The sequence below is a fragment of the Chrysochloris asiatica genome, unplaced genomic scaffold, assembly GCF_000296735.1.
Source record: "Chrysochloris asiatica unplaced genomic scaffold, ChrAsi1.0 scaffold00235, whole genome shotgun sequence".
In the NCBI taxonomy this organism is placed as follows: domain Eukaryota; kingdom Metazoa; phylum Chordata; class Mammalia; order Afrosoricida; family Chrysochloridae; genus Chrysochloris; species Chrysochloris asiatica.
Window position 1 is genome coordinate 2,775,079 of NW_006408753.1, and position 24,087 is coordinate 2,799,165.

General features: G+C 37.8%; 1 protein-coding gene and 1 pseudogene across 1 annotated transcript in view; one reads left to right on the plus strand and one right to left on the minus strand.

The window, feature by feature from the left end:
• The window catches only part of MDGA2 (MAM domain containing glycosylphosphatidylinositol anchor 2), a 1,390,890-nt gene that overhangs the window by 75,129 nt on the left and 1,291,674 nt on the right, over positions 1 to 24,087 (plus strand). The window lies entirely within an intron of this gene.
• On the minus strand, positions 5,733 to 6,549 carry LOC102831300 (annotated as a pseudogene).

Consider the following 24,087-nt stretch of genomic DNA (forward strand, 5'->3'; position numbering starts at 1 on the left):
AGTTCCCCCAGCTTGAGAAATACTGACCGTGTTCTTCCCTTTTGGTTTTCTAACTCTAAATCTTTGCATATTTTATTATAGTATTTGGCTTTAATGATGAGGTGACTGCAAATTAGATTAATCAAATTATCTGTGGTTCACATATTAAGAAATGGTTGAATCCCAACCCAAACTCTGGTTGAGTCCAAAATATGTGTGTCTACTGTGGAATTTGAAATATAAGTTATCCAGAAAAGGAGAACAGTAGGCAAAGAGAGAGAAGAGTGTTCTAGGCAGAGAAATTAACTTGGACCAAGTATATAAGCCTATCTGTGTTGGAACAAGAGCAGCCAGAGTGCTCCTTGGAGGCCAGGATGGCCAAACTTCATATCTCATACTTCAGACATATTGTCAGGAGGGACCAGTCGCTGGAGAAGGATATCATGTTTGGTAAGGTGGAAGGTCAGAGAAAAAGAGGAAGACCCCCAGAGAGATGGATTGGCAAAGTGGCAGCATCAAGTATGGCAACAATAGTGAGGTTGGCCCAGGGGATCGGGCAGTGTTTCGTTCTGCTGTACATAAGGTTGCTATGAGTCAGTACCAACTCAATGGCACCCAACAACAACAACAAGTATATAAGCCAGAAAGAGCATGACAAATTTAAGAAGGCTCAAATTCTTTATTGCTATTTTTTAAGAATGTGCAAGATAAAATGAGATAACATGAAGCTGGAAAGTCCACTAAGGGCCTTTGAAGCTAAATCAAGTAATTTTTACTTATTCTGAAGAAAATATGTGGCTGTTGGAGTATTTCACTTAGTGACAGTCCGTATTCTTTTTTAGAAAGATTATCATGACTGCCATGAATTGATGGGAGGAGAGTGAGCAACATTGGAGTCAAGTGGGACAGTTTTGAGTAATAATCTGGCGCTACAAAATGGGACTCGTAATTAAGGGGGTCACAGTGGGGGTGATGCCAACAGGATGTATTGAGAATTAAGTGAACTCTGCCATCAGGAGTCCTGGTGTAGCACTATAGGATAATCACTGGACTGCTAACTGCAAGGTTGGTGGTTCAAACTTGCCAAGTGCTCCTTAGAAACCCTAGACAGGGTTGTTATGATTCAGATCTGAATCGACACACGTAACAACAACAAGCAACACACAGCCGGGGACTTTACATCCAGTATTCTGTATCTAAAGATCAAACTACAGGCCATTCAAATTAGACACTCTGAAGGAGTCCAGGAATTCATACTTTAATAGCTCCTCAGATGATGAGTTCATTGTACGTCCATGGTTGAAAGTGATAAAGAGTGTTTTATGCATCTTTACAGTGGAAAATAGGAGTTATCTTGCTCTGTGATCAGGGATAGGTTACTTAACATTTTTGTTTCGTTTGTAAATAATGGTAATAGATATTACCTCTATTTCTATGAGGAACAAATAAGCCTTCAGATACAAAAACATAGCATATTCTCTGTTGTTGTTTTGGATTCATAGTGACCCTTTATAGACTGTCTAAGGAAGAGCTGCTGGTGGATTTGAACCCTCGACCTTGTGGTTAGTAGTCCAGTGCTTATCCTACACTCCAGCAAAGTATAGTCTCTGGCATATGGTAAATTCTTAATAATGGTTCTGTTCCTCTTTCTATCCAGATAGGAAGGAATCTTAGAAACGTGCTTTAGTTCTATTACCTAGCTATTTCACGTACTTGGGACATTAGGATAGTGGTATTGACTTCATTGGAATGAAGAGAGCAGATGTTCTGCATTGCCTATATTTTCTTTTATGCTAACTAATTTATACAATTAACATGACTTTGTTTTTTTAAAAGCCATGTATCTGAAAGTATGGATTTTCATCTAGAGAGAAAGTCTTTGTATTGCCTACATAATTCTTTAAGGACAAAAAATTCATATTTTTAACATTTCTTGTTGTCATTAAGTGCCTTCAAGTTGGTGCCAGCCCATAGTGACTACTGTGTAGGGTTTCTGAGGAGGAGCTGGTGAGCATGAACCTCCAACCTTGTGGTTCAAACCAACTTTTCAGTCCAGCGCATTAACCCACAGCACCAGAGAGAGGAAAATAAGAATACCCTGTGAATGATTGACTTGTATTATGTTATTAGAGTATGTCGCATAAACATAGATGTACAAAGTTTAAATCTCTGTGTGTGCACATGCATACTTACACATACCAGTTACAGTTACAGTTGAGTCAGTTCTGCTTAAGGAGCTCCTTAAGGAGCACAGTTTTACACTAAAACTCCATGTGTATAGTGTAAAACTATGCTGCTTAAGGTTTTCAAAAAGCAGATTGACAGGACTTTCTTCTGAGGTGAACTGTCAACCTTTTAGTTGGTGGTGAGTGTTGTTGTTAAGTGCCCTTGAGTTTGTTTCAACTCATAGTGACTCTATATAGGGTTTCCAAGGAGTGGCTGGTGAGCTTAAACCACCAACCTTGTGGTTCAAACAGACCTGACACCTTAGGACTCCTTTTCGTTGATAGTTGAGTGCTTATACGTTTGTGTTGCCCAGGGATTCCACTACATACATACATATATACTCTTTTTGGTCAAGTCAGTTCCAACTCTGAGTCGTCCTAGAACTGCCCCATAGAGTTTCCAAGGCTGTATAAACCTTTATACAAGTAAATTGCCTTATCTTTCCCTTTTGGAGTGACTGGTGGTTTGGAACTGCAGATTTGTTGGTTCGAAGTCCAGCACTTAAACATGGCATCACAAGGGTTCCTTTACGTATACCAAGGCGCTTCAGAAAGTTTGTGTAAAGTTCCGTTATTATTATTATTTCGGTTTTATTGTGAATGTAGTGAAGGTTTACAAAGCAGATCATCAGTTTCACATTCAACAAATCATAAACTTCATTTCATCTCAGTGATTACTTCCTCCCTCCTATGAACACCCTCCTGAATTTTGCTTTTAGGTAAATGCTGCCCTTTTGATCTTGAATGGTTGACCATTCTATGGTTTGAATACGTATTAGTGTTGTTGTTCCTCCCTTATACCTACGTTTTGCTCGGCTGAAAATTTATACTTAGTTCCATTTTTCCACAAACTTTTTGAAGCACTCTCATATACACATATATAGGAGTTCTGGTGTGGCTCTGTAGTACAAGCAAGGTTGGCTTGAACCCAAAGGTCAGCAGTTCAAACTTGCCGGCAGCTCCTTGGAAACTCTACACTGGGTTGCTATGAGTTAAAGATGACTTGATGGCACTTAACAGCAACAACAACAATATAGGTATATAATTAACTGTCAACCTCAAAGTACTTCCTATGCTATGAAAATAACCTACTGAAATGATTGTCTCCAATTAATCCATATTTATACAAATATATAGTATTGTGTGGCTTCACAAAGCTCTTTTATAGAAATGTTTCTTATTTGCTCCCTAGAAATACTCATTAAGACTGACTGAGCTCTACAGTGAAACAAAATATGATTTATTGAATGTACAACTGATAATCTGCCCTGTAAACTTTTACTCACACAAAAAAAAACTTAAAAAAAAAAGAAAAACAACGAAGAAAGAAAACAAATTTGCTATGTAAGCTTTCGCTAAAGGACAATAAAATATTCAAAAAGAAAAAAGACTGGACTGTTGTACTCCTTTTACAACAAATAAGTGTCTTTTTTTTTTAATTGCGTGTGTGTATGTGTGTGAGTGCATGTGTGCATGCATGTGAAAGTTTTTTCTTTCACAAGATTAGTATATTTACTGCTTTTCTCCACCAACCAATATGTTAGAAATACCGAATTATATTCTAACCATAATCTATGTGCTTTAGTCACAATGCTTTTGTTTGTTTGATTGTTCGTTTGTGTTTTTGTATGTGTCTACCCTTTTCACTTTGAGCCTGGCCTATAGACCAGCAGCATCAGCATCACTGGGTGCTTGTTAGAAATGCAGAGTCTCTGATCTCCTCACAAACCTCCAGAATTTGAATCTGCATGTTAATTAGATCTTTGGGGTGATTTGTGTTCATAATAAAGTGTGAGAACAGAAGAATGAGAATATTCATTCCTTTAGATAAAAAAACAAAAAAGCATGTGACGAAATTTCATTACTCGACTATAAAATATGTCTAATTAAGATAAAAGGATAAAGAAATGGATTAAATTTTAGCTGTAAAACAATTACTGAAGTCAGCTAGATGTAATTTCTTAATTCTAATGATAAACGTGTGTATCTTTTTTTTCCTTTTATATAGGCATCCCTTCTTCTAGAACTAGTTACAGCATTATTTTACAATACTCTGCTTACTGTCTAAATGATATATGACAACATACCTGTTTTCCATCATGTACTCCATTGGCACCCACATCTCCAACAATATATTTATAGCTCTCTTCAGGTCAATACATACCTTAATTGTTAATAATAGTAAAACAACAAGAACAAAAAACCTAGGAGAATAATATCCATGTACCTGTATACATTCTCTTAGCTCAAATGAATCTTAGTTGCTATCAGTGTGATACTGTTGAAAGAACTATAAGATGCCCTTCTCACAGCTTTAAAAAGTTTTCAAGAACATTCACCTTTATATGCTTGGCTAAGATTGATGTGCCATAATTTTCTTTCATGTTTATACATGGGGGCGGTTATGTGCCGTGGAGTCGGTTATGACACATAGTGACCCTGTATAGGGTTTCTGAGGCTTTAAATCTTTACGGGAGCAGAAAGCCTCATCTTTCTCCTGCTGAACAGCTGGTAGTTTCGAGCTTCTGACCTTAAGGTTCACAGCCCGATTCGTAACCACTACACTACCAGAGCTCCTTATGTTTATACATAAAGAACACTAATTTTGAGATGGTGTTTATCATTCAGACTGTTTGGTAGTCATGGCACTTGGGATCAACCATTACAGAAGTGAAGAATAGAACTAGGACTTCTGGGTAGAACCAAAACTGCTACAATTCTATGACAACATCTGCAAAGCTCATGAGGAGCTCTGGAGATGAATAATCTTCCAGCATTGTCCCAGGTTGAAGTGTAGGAACTGGACTTTCAAACATCCAAATGTGGGATGCGTCTGCACCTCTTCCCCTAAAAATATTCCCATACATTTAAAAACTATGGTGGATGGCATAGTGGGCAGGAAAACAATATTTCCCAGTGAATACAGTGGGAGACTTGGGCTGAGCCAGATCATTGTTATGTGTTGTTATGTTCCGTCGAGTCGATTCCGACCCATAGCGACCCTGTACAGGGTTTCCAAGACTGTAAATCTTGATGGGAGTAGAAAGCCTAATCTTTCTCCCGCGAAGCGCCTGGTAGTTTCGAACTGCTGACCTTGCGGTTGCGGTCCACAGCCCGATTCGTGACCACTGCGCTACCAGAGCACCAGATCATTAGGGACCTATAAATATCATTGTCCAGACTTCAGGAGGAAAATATTAAATGCTTCTTAATGATATGGTTAGATTTATAGTAATTAACACAATAACCAAGTTGCATATGTTGCTGTTGTTAAATGCCACCAAATCAGTTCCAACTCATAACGACCCTGTATAGGGTTTCCAAGGAGTTGCTGGTGGGTTTGAACCACTGATTTTATTTTAAACTAGACAGTTTTAATGTTTGTCTTTGAAATAACATCGTAAATAGTTCTTGATAACTGCAGATGGGTAAGGCTTTTCGGTAGTAGGCAGAAACACATAGTGATGGTGATTTTCCTGGTTGGTTTGTAGTTTTCACCGATAGGGAATCACTTATAGGAAATTTCTGTCAAACCAGTAACCCTGAATTTATGCATGCATCATTTTCAGTCTTATTAGTAGCCTGAGCCTATTTCCTCCACATAACCTTTCCTCCTTGTGTAACCAGGCCCAGGTCACTCACTTTCACTTCTAGAACAGTCCCTTTCGTGATCACACCCACAATTATATAGAGTGGATGAGGGATTCTTCTTCATACCAAGTATTGGTAAGCAGAAGGTGGGTTTAAGTTCAGGATGAACTTTGAACCTTCTTGAAACGTAAGCTCATTGCTCTGATGAATCTTTCATATTGTGATGGTTCTCCTATAAAGCCATTTCCCACAAAGCAGGCTTTAAGAACGATTCTTTTCCATGCTTTCTTTTTTTTACCTTTCCTATCCAAATAACTTTTAGAACTTCTATTTCTCCCTGGGCACAGACATTGGACAGAGGGACTTCCCATTTTCCCGCTTTCTCCTTTCATTTTTGTTTAATCATATTGGAAAGTAATTTAGCTCAGGACTGCCCTTCTCTGTCCAGCAGAGAGGCAGGTACTGCATCTTGTGGAGTCTTCTCATCATTCTTTTATTTTGGATTTCTCTTTTCATGCATCTTGATAGTCTTTTTCATTTGTACTTTCTCAGCATGGCGCTGTTTATGGTAGAGCTTAGCCTTCAGACCAGTCATCTTTTTGGCCTTCTTCGAATGTTCCTGAGCCTCTTGACTGACTTTCCTTCTTTCTCTTTTTCTCATGATAACCCAAATGATATCCATAGCACTTACAGTGTAACAATGAATATATTCATTTTGTGGCACCAAAGCCACTGGACTCAGCCTCCAGGGCATGAAGAACCACTCAGGGTCCCTGAGACCCACGAGCAGAATGCAGTCATCCCGCAACAGGAAGAGCTGAACCACTGATCTTGTGATTAGTAGTACAGTGTTTATCGTACAGCACCACATCAGGATTCTAAGTTGCCATGTAGTGATTAGATTTAAGTCTACAGTATTGACTGATAGACTCCAAATTTAAAATGGAGATATTAATACTGGTTTTCCATAACTCACAGAGGATGCTGAAAGAGAACACATTTAATCAGACTGAGGGGTAAATAATTCCTGAGCAAAGATTTGAGTTTGAATGAGGACCAGCTATATCAACAACGGGAGGAAAGTACCCTCGGATGAGGAAACAGTATATTATAATTTACAGAGATTTGAAACCCTGTCTCCTGTCTCCGTGTTCCACTTAGCTAAAAATAGCTTTAGAAAGATAGAGGAGGAGGCAGAGGCTAAAGAGAAGGCAGAGGCTACGTCATAGAACTCCTGAGAATGAGGAAAGGAATTTTTCTTGTATTCTGAAAAATGTGAAGCACTAAGGAAGCCTATAAAGCATAAAAATGACTGTCAAGCTAATGAGCATATTAGAAAGATAACTCTGGCAGTCATGTGGAGTGAAGATTGCAGAGTGGTAGAGACTAGAGAGAAGGCAATGGTTAGAACAGGGGTGAAGAAAATCTTTTTCCTGTGAAAATTTGTAGTATCATTTGTGGACCATATAAAATTATCATCTTAAAAATTAGCCTGCTACACTTGGTCAAACATTTAATTAGCTCATGACTTGAGGGCACTTAACAACAACAATATGATGGCTGGAATGAAAATTTTTTTTGTGTGTATTTTTTTTTTATCTTCCTCTATTCAAGTTCTGATCATTGAGGCTAGGTCAAATGGATACTATCTGCAAGTTTGGGCATTCTTGTGCATCTCCCCTCACTTCATATCAGCTGGATCCTTCACTCTCAGCTCTAGCCTCCATGGCTATATCCTTGTTCGTGGCCTCAGGACACTTCGTGATCTCATGACACTTCGGACAATCAGCCTTTCCTCTTCTCTCTCTCATTTCAGGTCAACAGGAGTCTATGGAACGTGGTTGAACTCAACCCATATCTTCATTGTCGCCTTTCCTCCTCTCGCACTTACCAGCAGACCAACGTGGTTGTCAGCAAGCTTACATGCCCCTGAAGGGACTTGATTGCTTGCCTTGATAGCTCCCCAGCGAACAACTTGCTTGTTCTTGTAGCAGCTGATCGGACTGCCATTTCGCTTTGGATTTTTCCTGCTGATCTTTTTTTCAAGAAGTAGCTTCTGTTGCTCTACCTTTTCCGGCTGGTCTGTTTGTCCTTTCTAGTGGGACTGTCCCACCTCAGAAGGTTCTGGATGTGGCTCATGATTCCACCTAAGGTCCTATACACTACAAAGGTTCCTCACTGGGCAAATTCTTTATACCCTTTTACGTATTCCAATCAATTATAGGCTAAAGACAGGCTTACAGTCTTTCTGTAATCATGTTTTCTGATAGTCCTTTCTATCCCACTGAAGTGTCTAGCTTCATACATCGTTTAAGGGCTATTATCAATTTCAAAGATAGTACACTATTAGGAGGCACAGTCTAAAATAAATGTTATTAGGTGATTAAGTAAAATTTACTTTAATCTTTGAGTACAGCAAGGAATCTTACCCTCTGAATTAAATAAAATGATCTTTTGTTGTTTGTACGTTGTTTAGGATCATCTGTGCAACTTCACTCTAGTGCAGATGTAAGAATTGGCACCAAATTTCATTTTTTTTAAAAAGTTTTTATTGTGAATTATGTGTTAGTTTACATACGTGAACATTATCTTTATGTTCATCCTATCGTACTTTGTTTCATTGCAATGATCACAGTCCCCTGCATGCATCGTCAACCAACCACAGGTTATACCCTGTTGTTGTTAAGTACCGTGGAGTCAGTTTCAGCTCAAAGTGATCCTGCACAAGGTTTCTGAGGCTGAAAATCTTTACAGGAGCAGAAAGCCTCATCTTTCTTCCATGGAACAGCTGGTAATTTTGAACTGCCAATCTTGAGGTTAGCAGTCCGATTACTTGCAAGCCTGTAAATGGTATTGTTTTCCTAATGTCCTTTTCAGCACTGTCCTTATTGATAAAGAGAAATTCAACTGATTTTTGGATGTTGATCTTATACCCTGCCACTTTGCTGAATCCTCCAATGAAGTCTAATAGCTTTTTAACTGAGTCTTTGGGGTTTTCTATAGGATCATATGGTCTGCAAATAGAGTTTTACTTCCTCTTTGCCAATTTGGATGCCCTTGATTTCCCTATCTTGCCTTATAGCTCTGGCTAAGACTTCAAGAACAATATTGAATAGGAGTGGTGACAAAGGGCATCCTTGTCTGGTTCCTGTTCACAGAGGGAAGTCTTTCAGTTTCTCTCCATTGAGGGTTTTGTATGTATGATCTTGATTATGTTGAGTTTCCCTTCAATTCCTACTTTGTTGAGTGTTTTTATCAGGAATGGATGTTTGATTTTGTCAGATGCCTTTTCTGCATCAATCGATATGATGATCATGTGGTTGTTGGTGTTTTTTCTTTCTTTCTTGTTTATATGGTGGATTACATTGATTGTTTTTCAAATGTTGAACCATCCTTGCATCCCTGATATGAATCCCACTTGGTCATGATGTATTATATTTTTTATGTGGTGCTGGATTCTGTTGGCTAAGATTTTGTTGAGAATTTTTGCATCTGTGTTCATGAGGGATATTGGTCTGTAATTTTCTTTCTTAGTGATGTCCTTCCCAAGTTTTGTGTTTGCTTCATAAAATGGCTGTGTTTGCTTCATAAAATGTATTAGGAAGTTTTCCATCCTCCTCTATATTCTGGAATAATTTGTGTAAAATTGGTAACAACTCTTCCTTTAATATCTGGTAGAGCTCACCAGTGAAGCCATCTGGACTTCTTTTGGTTGGGCGTTTTCGATGACCTGATCAATTTCTTCTATTGTTATGGGTCTGTTCAAGTCTTCTGCTTCACTCTATGTGAGTTTAGGTAAGTCATGTTTTTCTAAAAATGTATCCATCTCTTCTAAGTTTTCAAATTTGTTGGAGTACATTTCTTCATAGTATTCTGTTACTATCTTTTTTATTTCCTTTGTGACATCACCCATGTGGTTTCTAATGCATGTTATTTGTACCTTCCCCATATTTTCTTTTGTTAGATTTACCAATGATTTGTCAATTTCATTAATACTTTCAAAGAACCAGCTTCTTGTCCTGTTGATTGTTTTTATACTTTTTCTGTTTTTTATCTCATTTATTTTCTGCTCTGCTCTTTATTATTTCTTTTCTCTTGGTGACTGTAGATTTCCTTTGTTGGTCTGTTTCTAGTTGCTGGAGATGCTGTGTTAATGTGTTAATTTTGATTCTTTCTTCTTTTTGGATGTGTGCATTTATCACAATAAATTGTCCTCTCAGCACCGGTTTCGCCATGTCCCAAAGATTTTGGTATGTTGTGTTTTCATTCTCATTTGTTTCTAGGAACATTCTGAATTCACGTTTAATTCCTTCTATTATCCAGTTGCTCTTCAGCAGGGTGTTATTCAGTGTCCATATATTAAACTTTATTTCCTTGGTCTTCTTATTGTTTTTTAATTGTAGGGCAATGTGTTCTGAAAAGATGCTTTGTAGTTTTTTGATGTTTGTAAATTTATGGAGGCTTGCTTTGTGACCTAACACGTGGTCAGTTCTGGAGAATGTTCCATGTGCGCTGGAAAAGAATGTATAGTGTGCTGTTGTTGGGTTAAATGCTCTGTACACGTCTATGAGGTCAAGTTGGTTGATTGTGCTGTTTAGTTCCTCTGTAGCTCTGTCGAGTTTCTTTCTGCTCGTTCTATCCCTTTTTGAAAGTGGTGTATTAAAATCCCCCACTATAATTGTAGATTTATCTGTCTCTTTGTTCAATTCTAGTATGGTTTCCTTTATGTATCTTGGTGCTCTGTCATTTGGAGCGTAGATGTTAATTATGGTTATGTCATCTTTCTCAATTGACCCTTTGATCATGAGATAGTGTACTTCTTTATTTCTTATGCTGGTTTTGCTTTAAAGTTTATTTTATCAGAGATTAGTATTGCCACTCCTGCTTGTTTTTATTTCTGTTAACTTGGTATATTTTTTTCCATCCTTTAACTTTTAATCTGATTTTGTCTTTGTATGTAAGGTGTGTCTCTTGAAGGCAGCATATTGAAGGGTCTTGTTTTCTTTTGCCTTCAGCCACTCTCTGTATCTTCACTGATGCATTTAATCTATTGACATTCAGTGCAATTATCAATAGGAATGGATTAACTGCTGTCATTATGTTAATATTTTGTTGTGCTGTTTGTTCCTTTGTTCTGCATGCCTTCTTGTGTTGTATTCATGGGTTTTTTTTTTTTCTATTTCTTGTCAGTTTCTTCTTTATTTTAATGTTTCCTTGTTCTGCTTGGGTCTTCATTTTAATGGTAAGTTGTGAAGTATTAAAATACACGACCAAAGACAGAGACAGTATAAAAGCAGAGACAGAAACCACCAATCAAAAACAAAATAAAATTGTGATTGCCGTTGTTCACTGGCCTTTGCTGTACAAAGAGCCCCGCCTAGGTTTACTATTGGACTGGTTCCCAGGGTCAAAGCATCATAAGAAGCAGCCTGAGGGTTTCCTCTCTGTGCCGGTGGAAAACTGTGGGGTGCAATGCTGGAACCTTCTAGGGGTGTGCTCCTGCCCACCTGAAGGCATCTGGGCTGTGCAGTGAGGGCGTGATTGGGTTGAAGAGGAGAGATACGTGAAAAATGAAAAGTGAAAGATGAAAAATTGGTCACACCTCTCCCTTCAGACACGCTGCTCCGCGGCTTCTAGAGCTGGGTCGCTGCCTCTGCTTGGCTGTGGCCCCACCCTCCGACCTGAGGACTTCTGGCTGCTGTGGCTGGGTCGGTTCAGAAATCACCATATTTTGCTTCTACCACAGATTTCTTCTCAGAGGGTGTGGGCAACTGGTGCCCAGAACCTTAAATAAGATCCAAAGCTCTGCAGGTTTTCTGCAGACCGCTCTTTTTCTGCTTTTTTGGGGGCGTTTTGGCAGAGGAGTTTTCACTGTCTGTCTCTGCTTTCCCTGCCCCCAAACCAGAACCATGGCCAAATTTTAATAGAGATCATTTCGCTGCTCTAAGATAAATCATTCCAAGATGAATCAAATCCAATTACAGGGACCACGATACTGTAATCTGTTGTTTCAAAGGTGCTGTAGTTCTCAGACGATGTGGCTTTAATGTCTTACAGCTGCACTTAGTAGTTGTAGAAACTTGAGAAAATCGTTTGCTTTCTAGGACCTATAAATTAGTCAGGGAAAGTTAAATTACACCTTCTCTATAGACAAGGAAACAAATAATGGGTGTTTGAGTGATTTGTTTAATTTCACATGTCAAGTTAGTGGTGGAACCAGGTCTAAATGTAGGTTCCATTTAATTATGATTCTAATAGAAATGTCTATATGAGCAAAGGTAAAATCAATCTGTACAAAATTAACTTATCCTGCATTTAGAAACAACATTATCTGGCATCTGCTATATTGTTGTTGTTACTAAGTGTTGTTGAGTTGGTTCCAACTCATAGTGATCCTGTATATGGCTTCCTAGGAGCTGCTGGTGGGTTTGGACCACCAGTTTTGTGGTTCAAACCAACCTTGCAATCTAGTGCTGTCCTAGGATTCTAGTATCTACTATGTTGTCCCCTTATTTTTATGTGGTAAAATATTTGCTGTATTTAAAAAGCATTTATTTAATATAAAGAAGAGGAGCAGACATTGATGTTACCCTAGTTTAAATTCAAAGGAGCTAAATTGGTTTTGACTTCCACCATCTCAATATGACCTCAATTTTAATTTAAAATTAGAAGCACATAAGACAATTGTTTACAATCTATCTCATAGCCGAGAGCCTTTTTTTTTTTTTTTTTTTAACTGATTGAATATAAGATTATTCATTTATCTTCAGCTCCTGGAACCAAACTCTTGATGCTGTTAATAGCTATGTAATTTGACAAAATGTATAGATGTTTTTTTCTTTCTCAAGAGCAAATACAAAAGATATCTCAGACAAAAGTAACAAGGTCTTTTAACCTTACTAGATTGTAGAAACATTGTTTAAAGTTTACAATGATTAAGTTAAAACACTTTTTATATCATAAGGGCAGATATTAAACTAAAATTAATGTCTCAAAAAAGGGATATGAAAATTAATATAGAATAACCATTTTATATGTATTAATGTGGTGCTGTAGGATTAGCATTGGACCGCCAACTACAAGGCTGGTAGTTCAAACCCACCAGATGTTCCTTGGAAACCCTATATAAGGTCGCTGTGAGCCACACTGACGTGATGGCACTTAACAACCACCACAACAACCACCACCTTAGAATACAATATGACTGAACATATTTTTTCCAGAAGAAGCCAGACATTGACTTATGATTTGGGAGTCAAAAACATCTACAGCAACAACAAACCAAAACAGAACCAAACCTCCCCAAAACAAAACTTGCTTGAAATGCAAGTTACTCTAATTATGTATTTATTACATATTAGAGTTTTGCCACGGATAACCTGCTCTGCCTCTGAGATTGCTGCATGCTTAAAAGGCACACGCCAGAGGATTAATGGATTGTCTTCTAATTATAACCTTTACAAAAACACTTAGTGACGTTAGGAAAGTTTCTAAATCTTTCCAGACCTTAATATTTTCCATTTACAAAATAGGAAATTAATACTGTTTTTACACAACTCACAACACTGTAATGACAGTGAAATGAGAGGCTTTTAATGAGTATGAAAGAATATGAAAGGAAGGTAAATGCTGTGCAAATAAAAGTAATAACACTCCCTTAGATAGCTTATACCCGTGTGGTGTGCAGAATTTTTGTTACTGTTGGTTGCTTTTCGCTGGCTCCTAACTCATGGTGACCCCATTTGCAATAGGAGGATAAGTTACCCTGTTCTGTGGCATTTTCATGACTGTTGTGTTTGAATTAATTGTTGAGTGCCTTCCAGCTGTATCAGACAATATTCAATTGTAATCTATAGGGGTTTCAATGCCTGATTTTCAGAAGTAAATTGACAGGTCTTTGTTCTTGATCTGTCTTAGTCTGGAAGTGCTGCTGAAATTTATCCACTCTGAGTGAACCTGCTTGCATTTGAAATATCAGTGACTTATCTTCCAGCATCAAATAAGTCAGCACAGTGTGACAAACTGACAGATGGGTAGTGCATGTGCAGAGAGAATTGTTTAATGCATCCTGATGATACAGGCAGACAGCAACTTCATCAGATTGTATGAAACTTAAATTTTAAATAAACCATTATTTAACTTCATTGAGAATGCCAGTCCCTGGGATCCTCTGCTTTCTACATGTCTATCAATAGAAGCATCTACACCACCATCTTTTTAGTGTCTTTATTTAGACGTAGTCCACAGCAGCAACCATGTCCTTGCCAATATCCACAATTCTAGTTTCTTGTTGGCATTAATGCAACCATGTGGCATTAGAAGCTACTCGGCCACAAACCACCTACCTACTTCCCTGTGACTGTAACCAGTCTGGGTACCACTGTAGAAAAATACCCAAACTTGAAGATCACAGCCACTCTGGTTCCTTTTTTTCCAGTGGACCAACAACAGCTCCTAAAAAACTTTCTGACTCCCTAGGCAGCTTGCTATCTTGAATTCTGTAAATAGCTACATTATGTCTTATCTGTCTTTTCAAAAATTAGTTTTACTTCCCCAGCCTCTTTTATTGATAGTAGTTGACGTTACCTGATTTTACTAGGAAAAAATCACCATCAGCTCTTTGCTCTGCCTGGGACATTTTTTTTCCCTTCATCTGTCTATATCCCATTTATTCTGAGGCTACAACATGATGAAAACTTCATTGACTATTTCCAAGTCACTATGCTTTCCCACATTATAGGACACATATACTTATCATATAATTACTGCCTACTTTCCAGGGTTTCCCTATCTCATAAGCTCAATAAGGGCAGAATTGCTGCTTTCACACTTGTCTTTTTAGTGCTTATCACTGTCTGACTCATATGTAAGTGTTCAATAAATATTTACAGAGTAAAAAAAGAATGATGTCTTCATCCTTTCTCCTTTTCCTCTCCAAGTCTTATTTTGCTCCCTACACCGGCTCTTTTCAGAGCCCTGGTGTGGTGCTGTAGGATAAGCACTGAACTGCTAACCAAAAGGTTAGTGATTCAAACCCACCAAGTCACTCCTTGGAACCCCTATACAGGGTTGCTGTGAGTCAGAACAGACTCGATGACACTTGACAACAACAATGGCTCTTTTCAGGTAGTCTTTTTGCTTCTTGTTTCTTTAGTAAACTTTTATTTAGCACCTGTCACTCTTCCAGACACATAGTTGTTGTTAGGTGCTACTGAGTTGTAACCAAGTGACAGAAGGAGCTCTGGTAGCGTAGTGGTGACGAATCGGGCTGCGAACCTTAAGGTCAGCGGTTCGAAACTACCAGCCGCTCCGCGAGAGAAAGATGAGGCTTTCTACTCCCGTAAGGATTTACACCCTCGGAAACCCTGTACAGGGTCGCTATGGGTCGGAACCGACTCAACGGCACTTAACAACAACAAGTGACAGAATAGGACTGTCGCATAGGGTTTTCTTGGCTGTAATTCTCTGTGGAAGCAAATCACCAGGTCTATATACTATGGAGAGGTTGAGGAAGTTTGAACCACCAAACTTTAAGTTAGCAGCTAATCACTTAAGAGTCTTGCTACTGGAGCTTCTTGGACATTAATATTTAGAAAAACACATGCATTTACAAGAACATGAGAAATGAGCAGATACCTGTGAAATGATATGTGTACTTAAAAAATAGCTCACATGTATTGAATATTACTGTTAAAGCAACTTGTTAATCACCATGCTCATTATATCCTTTAGTCATCACTGTAAACCTATGTAATTTGTTTTCATTTGTTGTTATTAGGTGCCATCAAGTTGCTTCTGACTCAAAGCGATCCTGTGCACAACAGAATGAAGCACTGCATGGTCATATGCCAGCCTCAAAATTGTTACGTTTGAGCACATTGTTGCTACCACTAGGTCAGTCTGTCTCATTGGGAGATTTTCCTCCTTTCATCTACCCTCCACTTTGCCAAGCGTGATGCTCTTCTCCAGAGAGTGGTCATTTTTTTATTATTAGAAGTTATTTAAAATAATTATATTTTTGTTTTTGTTTTGGATACCGTGTCCAAAATATAAGAAATGAAGTTTCAGCAGTCTTGCCTCTATAGAACATTCTGACTGTACTTCTTCCAAGACAGACTTGTATGTTTTTCTGGCAGTCTTATCGTATTTTCAATATTCTTCTCCAGCACCATAATTCAAATGCATTGATTCTTCTCCATTCTGGTCTTTTCTTTCTTTCTGGTCTTTTAAATGACCTTTTGCTTTCTTCCTGTGTGATTTTCTTGATGTCATTGCACAACACATCTGTTCTTAGGTAATTAGCATCTAATTCATCAGCTCTGTTTTTGAGGTGGTCTCTAAATCAACAACAACATACATATATAAACAACATTTATATATATACATGAACTCAAGGTCATATTTTGGTACTTGTAGACTTGTTTGAACTTCTGGTGTGTTGCTGTAGGATAAGCACTGGATTGTGCAATAATAGGTTAATGATTCAGTGGTTCAAACTCACCAATTGCTTCTCAGAAACCTTGCACAGGGTTGCTATGAGTAGGAACCAACTTGACAGGATTTAACAGCACAACAAATTTGTTTTAGTTTTCTTCAGCTTTAGCCTGAACTTTCATATGAACAACTGATGGCCCAATCTACCAATGGCCTTGTTTGGTATATATACTATGAATATTGAAGATACTGAGCTTCTCCATCATCTCTTCCTGTGTACTCCTGATGAGGTCCACTTGTATACTCACCTTTTATGTTGTTTAAAAAAGGTATTTGCTTGGGGGTTCTAGGTTTGGGGTCCACAGAGCTAAAGCCTAGTGCCTTCAGACTCAGCAGCCCTAAAAGAACACTGCCTAGGCAGAGAGAGGCCTGCCTGTGGGCACAACTGAGGAGAGGCTGTCCTGACTAGAGGAACTGCCCTGAATATCTCTGACCGCACATTGTAACCTGTTAACTTCCCTAATAAATCCCATTACTGTGGTGGGGGCTGGGGTTGGGAAGGTATCTGCAATGAATTCTTAAGTGGTTAGTCTTGCAAAATACTCTCATGTAATTTCCGGCATCATTTCTATCAATAGGGCCATAATTTTCAACTACTAATCCTTCCTCTTTGTTTTCAGCTTTCACCTTCCAATTGCCAGTAATTATCAATGCATCATGACTGCAATTTTGATCAATTTCAGACTGAAGAAGTTGGTATAATTCTTCAGTTTCATTTTCATAATTCTTCAATTTAGCGGTTAGTTAATAAATTTAAATAATAGTGGTGTTAATTGGTCTTTCTTTTAGGCATATGTATATTATCCTATCACAGACAGCATTGTACTTTAAAATAGACCTTGAAATGCACTTTTTGATGATGAATGGGACGCCATTTCTCTTTAATTTGATGTTCCTGGCATAGTAAACTACTATATGATTACCAAATTCAAAATGGTCAAGCTCAGTTCATGTCAGTTCACCAATGCCTAGAATATCAACCTTTATATATTCCATTTTGTTTTTGATGACTTCTAATTTTTCTAGATTCATATGTTGTACATTTCATGTTCCAGTTATTAATGGGTGTTTACAACTGTTTCTTCTTCTTTTGTTCCATTAGCAAATGAAGATCCTGTAAGTTTTGTGCCTTTCATGTCATTATGGTCACCTATATGTTGAGGAGGCAGCTCTTCCCCAGTGAGTTCCTTCAGACTGGAAGGACTCATTTTCCAACACTGAATCAGACAGTGTTCTGCTGTTCTTCATAGGTTTTTCGGTGGCTAACCATTCAGAAATGATCCATCTCTCCTTCTTCCTAGTCTGTGTTAGTCTGGAAGCTCTGGTGTAACCTGTCTACCATGAGTAACCTTGCTGGTATTTAAAATACTGGTCGCATAGCTTTCATCATCACAACAACATGCAAACCACAGCAGTATGGCAGACTGACAGTTGAGTGGTGGAAACCTATGTTAAAGTATATTAATGTACTCTAGGTTATGCTGTGGTAGTAAATAATTAAAACATTTTGGAAGCTTGTAGCAACAAAAGCTTGTTTTCTCACTCTCAATACTTTTTGAGAGTAGCGACCTAGCCAGTAGAAGCTGTGTCTGTTTGGGAATGGCATTGTTACTGCAGAAAGACAAAAACAATGAAAGACACATATATTGGTTCTTAAGTTTTAGCTCAAATATGAAATAAATATTATCTGCTCGTATTTTGAGGGCCATAGTAACTAACATTGTGGTTTGGTGGTTTTGTGCCATGGAGTCGGTTCCGACTCATAGCGACCCTGTACAGGGTTTCTGAGGCTGTAAATCTTTATGGGAGCAGAAAGCCTCATCTTTCTCCCACGGAACAGCTGGTAGTTTCGAACAGCTGACTTTGCGGTTTGCAGCCCGATTCGTAACCACTGTGCTACCAGAGCTCCGTAGTAACTAACATAGCCAAGTTTAACTCCCATGTGGTGTTTTAGAGAAAATTCAGTACTATTATTTTTAGGAGTCCTGATGTGGTGCTGTAGGTTAATGCACTGGACTGCAAAGTCAGTTTGAATCCTAGGTCAGTGGTTCAAGCCCACCAGCTGCCTCTCAGAAACCCTATACAGGGCTGCTATGGGTCGGAAGTGACTCCACAGCACATAATAGCAACAATAACATATTAACTTAATAGATGAGAAACTGAAGACCAGAGAGGGTAAATAACTTATCCAAGGTCAACACAACTAATCATTAGAACTAATTTAAACCCAGAAATTATAACTCCAATGGCCACCCTTTGTGTTGTTTTTGTTAAGTGCCATCGAGTTGGTTCCAACTATAGACACCTTCTATAGCATTCCGATATACCATATTCCTTCCAGTATGACCTATAATGGAATATGGTATATCGTAATCCATTTTTTGACTTACAATGACACTTTAGCAAGAACAAGACAAACTTTTAATGTGCTACAAATGTAAATAAATGTTATTTGCTAAGGGATCACGGCCAAGAAGAAAATGCCTAAGGATTGAGGATTGATAAGAGCTGGACTGGAGCTTCTGTGGATGTCAGAATATTGAGAAAAGTGAGATGGAATGAAAAGGAAGAAGAAGAATTAATGCTTTATCTTGATTGCATTTATTAAAGAGTTTAGAAGTTTGTGAAGGAACTTGCTGTTCAGTGCCGTCGAATAAGTTCTGAGTCATAGGGACTCTGTATAGAGTTTCTGAGGAGCAGCTGGTGGGTTTCAGTTGCTAACATTCTGATTAGCAGTGTAGTGATTAGGGAAGAGGGCTAGAAGCTAATGAAAGTAGTCATTAATATGTGTACTGTTAACAAATGTATATGTAACTACTTAAAGATAAGATCGTTGACTGTGACCAGTAATAGGACGGTGACCAAATTTCAAAGGATTTACTCCATTTAAGTAATACATTTAAAGAGTTAATTCCATTAATGTATGTGAAATGTGTATGAATGACATAGGTGTTGGGCAATGATGTCAGTTGTAATTGGGCTTCAGTTACACATAGTATACATAACATAACATAACATAACATAACGTTTGTAAACATACAAAATAGTTCTATGATTCAATGAAATGTACTTTCACGGAAGCTGATTTCTATGACTTAAGAATTTACAAGTCAAATCAGAGGAAGTTTTTGTTTGTGTTATTATTAAACCCTGGTAGTTTAGTGGATTATGAGCTGGCTGCTAACTGTAAACTCAGTAGTTTGAATCTGACAGCTGCTCTTTTTGTTCCCATCAGGATTTATAGCTTTGTGAAAACCCTGTTTAGGTGCTTTAAAAATTTTTTTTTTTTTTTTTTTTTTAATAGTCCTGGTGTAGCACTATAGGATAAGCACTGGGCTGCAAGGTCATTTTAACTGCAAGGTTAGTGATTCAAACTCACTAGCCACTTCTTGGAAACCCTATATAGGGCCACTATACAGGTCACTGTTGTTAAGACTTGATGGCACTTAACAACAACAAAATCAATAGTAGTTTCTCTTTCTTTTGGAAAAAAAAAATACACGCTGTAGACTTAATATGATATAAAGAAAATAACAAGTAAATGTGCTGTCTTTAATATTTAGAGACTTCAAGTTCGTAGAATAATTGATAATTAGCATTTGCCATAACTTTCCCTCAAATGACAATTTTCTTAAAATATCTTTGCTGTTAACCACTATCAAATTGTACAACTGGTGTGGTGCTATAGGATCAGCACTGGACTGCGAACCATAAGGTCAGCAGTTCAAGCACACCAGCTGCTCCTTAGAAACCCTATGCAGAGTCACTATGAATTGGAACCAGTTTGACAGAATTTAACAACAACAGTATTTATAGCTACAGAATTGGAGAATTCCACCACTACCTTCATTATTTTCTGTTCTTAAGTTCTGTAGAGTTAGTTCTGATTCATAGTGACTTTGTAATGGGTTTCTGAGGAGCAGCTGATATATTTGAACACTACCTGTCATTAACAATCCAGTACTTATCCTCCAGTGTCATACCAGGATTATATAGTACATTGTTTATTTTATCTACCATGACCATGAGTTGTTTTTGTTAAGTGTCCTTGAGTTAGTTCCAACTCATAGTGACTCTGTATAGGGTTTCCAAGGAGTGGGTGGTGAGTTTGAAACACCGACCTTGCAATTCAAACCAACTTTATGGTTGAGTGCTTATCGTATAGTGCCACACCAGGACTCCATGACTTTGAGTAGGCCTCAGTATTGTGATTGTTACTTATTGTTCTAATTCGAAAGTTCAGCATTACCTTCTTGAATTATAAACAATGATTACTAACTTGATAAAATTTTATATTGTTATTTGTTTCTTGATGATTTACTTATTTGTAAAATTTCTAAATCTGTTCAGTGCCTTGTATATACACTGTTAAATTCCTATCCCCCCTAAATTTAACTGTAGGTCTCAAATGTCAGCAGGATAAGAAGGGACCGCATGCACATCGAGCACATTTATCTGTCCTTTGACCTTTTGCCAGGACCTTTTTTCATTGCCAGATATGAAGGAAAGTTTGGGCCAGCAGAATCAAGTAGATGTCAGTGTACCGTGATGAGTATTGCAACAGATCAATTTGTGGGTCAATAATGCTCCACCGATGAAAGTGGAACAGCTGTGACTAACAAAGTAATAAGTTAAATTGCAATCACATTTAGGATCAGTGCTAAAAATCTGTTCAAATATTGACTGTAGTGAAAAGTGTCCAATCAGATGACTAAATTTGTTGAAGGAAACAAAACATAAAATTGACAGTCTTTTTTAAAATGTCAGCACCAGACTTGAAAAGGGCAACGTAACACCCCTAATGTTCGACACTTGAGTACAGGGAAGTACCTACTCATCGGTCCATTGTGCTACGTAGTCTCTTGAGAGCCCTTCTGCTCTTTCATCCTCAGATTCCATCTCTACCAACCAAATGCTAGAGCCGTGTTTCACTGTGTCCTTTAATTACTTCTTCATACACATCCTGATTGAATATGTAGTCATGAATCATGGCTACTTCCACCCTACACTTGATGTGTGATTTTAGAGAAGCCTTTGATTTACCTTTGGGAATTATTAGTATTAACTTTAATGTACTTAAAGCTGTTTGCTTATTCATGCCAACAAATCAATCAACTAGTCTACCTCAGAGTGCTGATGATGTTTCAGATCACTGTTACACAAAGAACAAAAGTTTTGTTCCGGTGGCTTATATTTTGAAAAGTATTATTTGGTACTAAAATTCTTAAGTCCTATTTATGAAAGTCTACTTTGTATCTGGTATGGTGCTGTGGGTTAATGCGCTAAACTATAAGGTTGGTGTGAACTGCAAGGTCGGCAGTTCATAGTCAGCAGCCACTCCTTGGAAACCCTATACAGGGTCACTGTGAATCAGAACTGACTTGACTCAGTGATATTTAATAAGAGCAACAACAACAGCTTTGTATCTAACACAATGCAAGATGCTTTGTATGCATTGTTTCCAATCAGCTCAGTATTGGTATATACATTTAAAACAAAGGAACTGAGTCTCAGCGGTACTATTATATAAGTTACGAAAAGTAGCATGGCTCAGTAATGGTCAGCCCAAGACTGTGACACATTGGGTTACAAGTGTACCAAGGTCTTGATTCTTTGAACACGTGGCCTTAAAACGAGGGGCCCAGGCAGGCCTGAGCCTGCAGGATAAGCATAGGTTTCTACTGGCTACCTTGAAAAGCTCTTATTTTTCCTGTGTACCTTGAAGATGTGGTCACTCTCGATGAGTGCCATCAATTGAGAGACTCAAAAGCCTACCAAGTGGTGGTACTTGAATTTCAACTCAAACCTGCTTGAAATCAAAGCTATATTATTTTGCCTGACCATGACTGACTATTTTAAAGACTCAACTTAACTTTTCATGCTCTGAGTTAAGGATTATTAATTTTTTGGCAGTTAGAACTCTGGTATACGAATGTTAGAAAAGAAAGGGGACTAAAGAGAGGAAAAAAAACCCAAAGTAGATAATAGAATATGTTGGTAGACAATTCAGAAACATCTTTTTAATAGGCAGAATAGAATGCCTACTTGCAGGAGGCTTATTATACAGCACATGTTCTAACAAAAAGGGTCGAAATGGAGAGTTATATGGAGAGTCTTGAGAAAGGATGGCTCTCTTTTAGGAGGGTGATTGGTAAAAAAAAAAACATCCTGGTATAGCTGGCCTCCACAGAAGCTGGATAAATGCTAAGTTTTTATACTGATGGGAATCCTAATGGACACTTGGCAAAAGGAACAGAGAAGCACAGATGAGATGTACAGAGGTAGGGATGCATACTCACTCTTACATATTTCATTTATCTTGTATTTTAAATTTAGCTCCACAAAAGTGCACATAATTTTGTCCCAGCTCATTTACAGACATGAGAATGATATTTGAGAACTACTGTGATGTGATTTATGGCTGATTTTTGATTGATTAGAAGATAACATCCTGGCCAAGTCATATGTCTGAACAACAACAACATACCTTTTGAAGGCTGGCTGTTGTTAAGTGTAGTCTGGTCAGTTCCTACTCATAGTGACCTGAATAGGATTTCTGAGGCTTTATAGCTTTGGGGGAGCAGAAAGCCTCATCATTCTCCCATGGAGTGGCCAGTGTGCTTGAACCACTCATCTTCTTGTTCGGAGTCCAAACATCTTTAAAATTCTGAATTCCTTGTGGTAATGAGAGTCTAAGATTCAGCTAATAATTTTAAATTGTTTTTGGTTTGCTGTAATTATTTCTTGGAGTCTTTCTATTTATTGGCATCATTTTGTTATCAATCTAGTACTAATCATTTGCATGCAATGAATATGAAATTACCCTTCCCCCACTCCCAGCATTGTTGTTCCTCCAGCTATGTCTGTCTCTGTCTATGAATAGTATAGAGTGAACACATAATATATGATATAGAAGTTTATGATATGCATTAATCAGAAAAACAAGAAAAAAAGTAAGAGTCTTTTATCTGATTTGGACCCATATCTGATTTGGACCCAAAGTGAAATGAAATAGAAATCAAGTTGCTTTGAATTGTGTGATCCAGTAACATTTTTATTTTTTATAAGTCACACATAAATAAATTGTCTTTGGATAAAGCCAGCATAGAAATTAAGTAATCATTTTTTTCTGAAGTCTATGAAGTATGACTGTCTGGTGGTTTTGGTGCAGAGATACTATTTAAAGAGACTACAGGCATACCTCAGATATTGTGGGTTCAGTTCCAGACCACCCACATAAAGTGAACATCAAAATAAAGTGATTCACACAATTTTTCCCAATGCATTTTAAAGTTATGTTCAAACTATACTGTTGTTGCTACTTTTGTTAAGTGCTGTCGAATAGGTCCCAACTCATACCAACCTAGTATAGGGTTTCTAAGGAGCAGCTGTTGGTTATGAACCAATGACCTTGTAGTTAACAGTCTAGTGCTTATCCTAAAGAGCCACATCAGTAGTCCTCTAGTCTGTTTTAAAGTATTCGATGCTGTTGCCGACCTGGCGGTTCAAACCGACCTTACAGTCCAGTGGTCTTCCTTAGTGCTTGCAGTATTTTGAGAATTACCAAATGTGCCACAGAGACACTTGATTGATTACCATAAACCTCTGATTTGTAAAAAACACAGTTCTTCAAAGTGCGATAAAACTAGGTATACTGGTATTGATAGCAACATGAAAGTTTATTTCTGCATTTAAAAATATATAAATGAAATTTAAATGATCTTTTATATTATTTTTCACTCAGTTTACCAGATCATCTCCATTCTTTATATAGAAACTTAATTAGAGGCATGTAAGT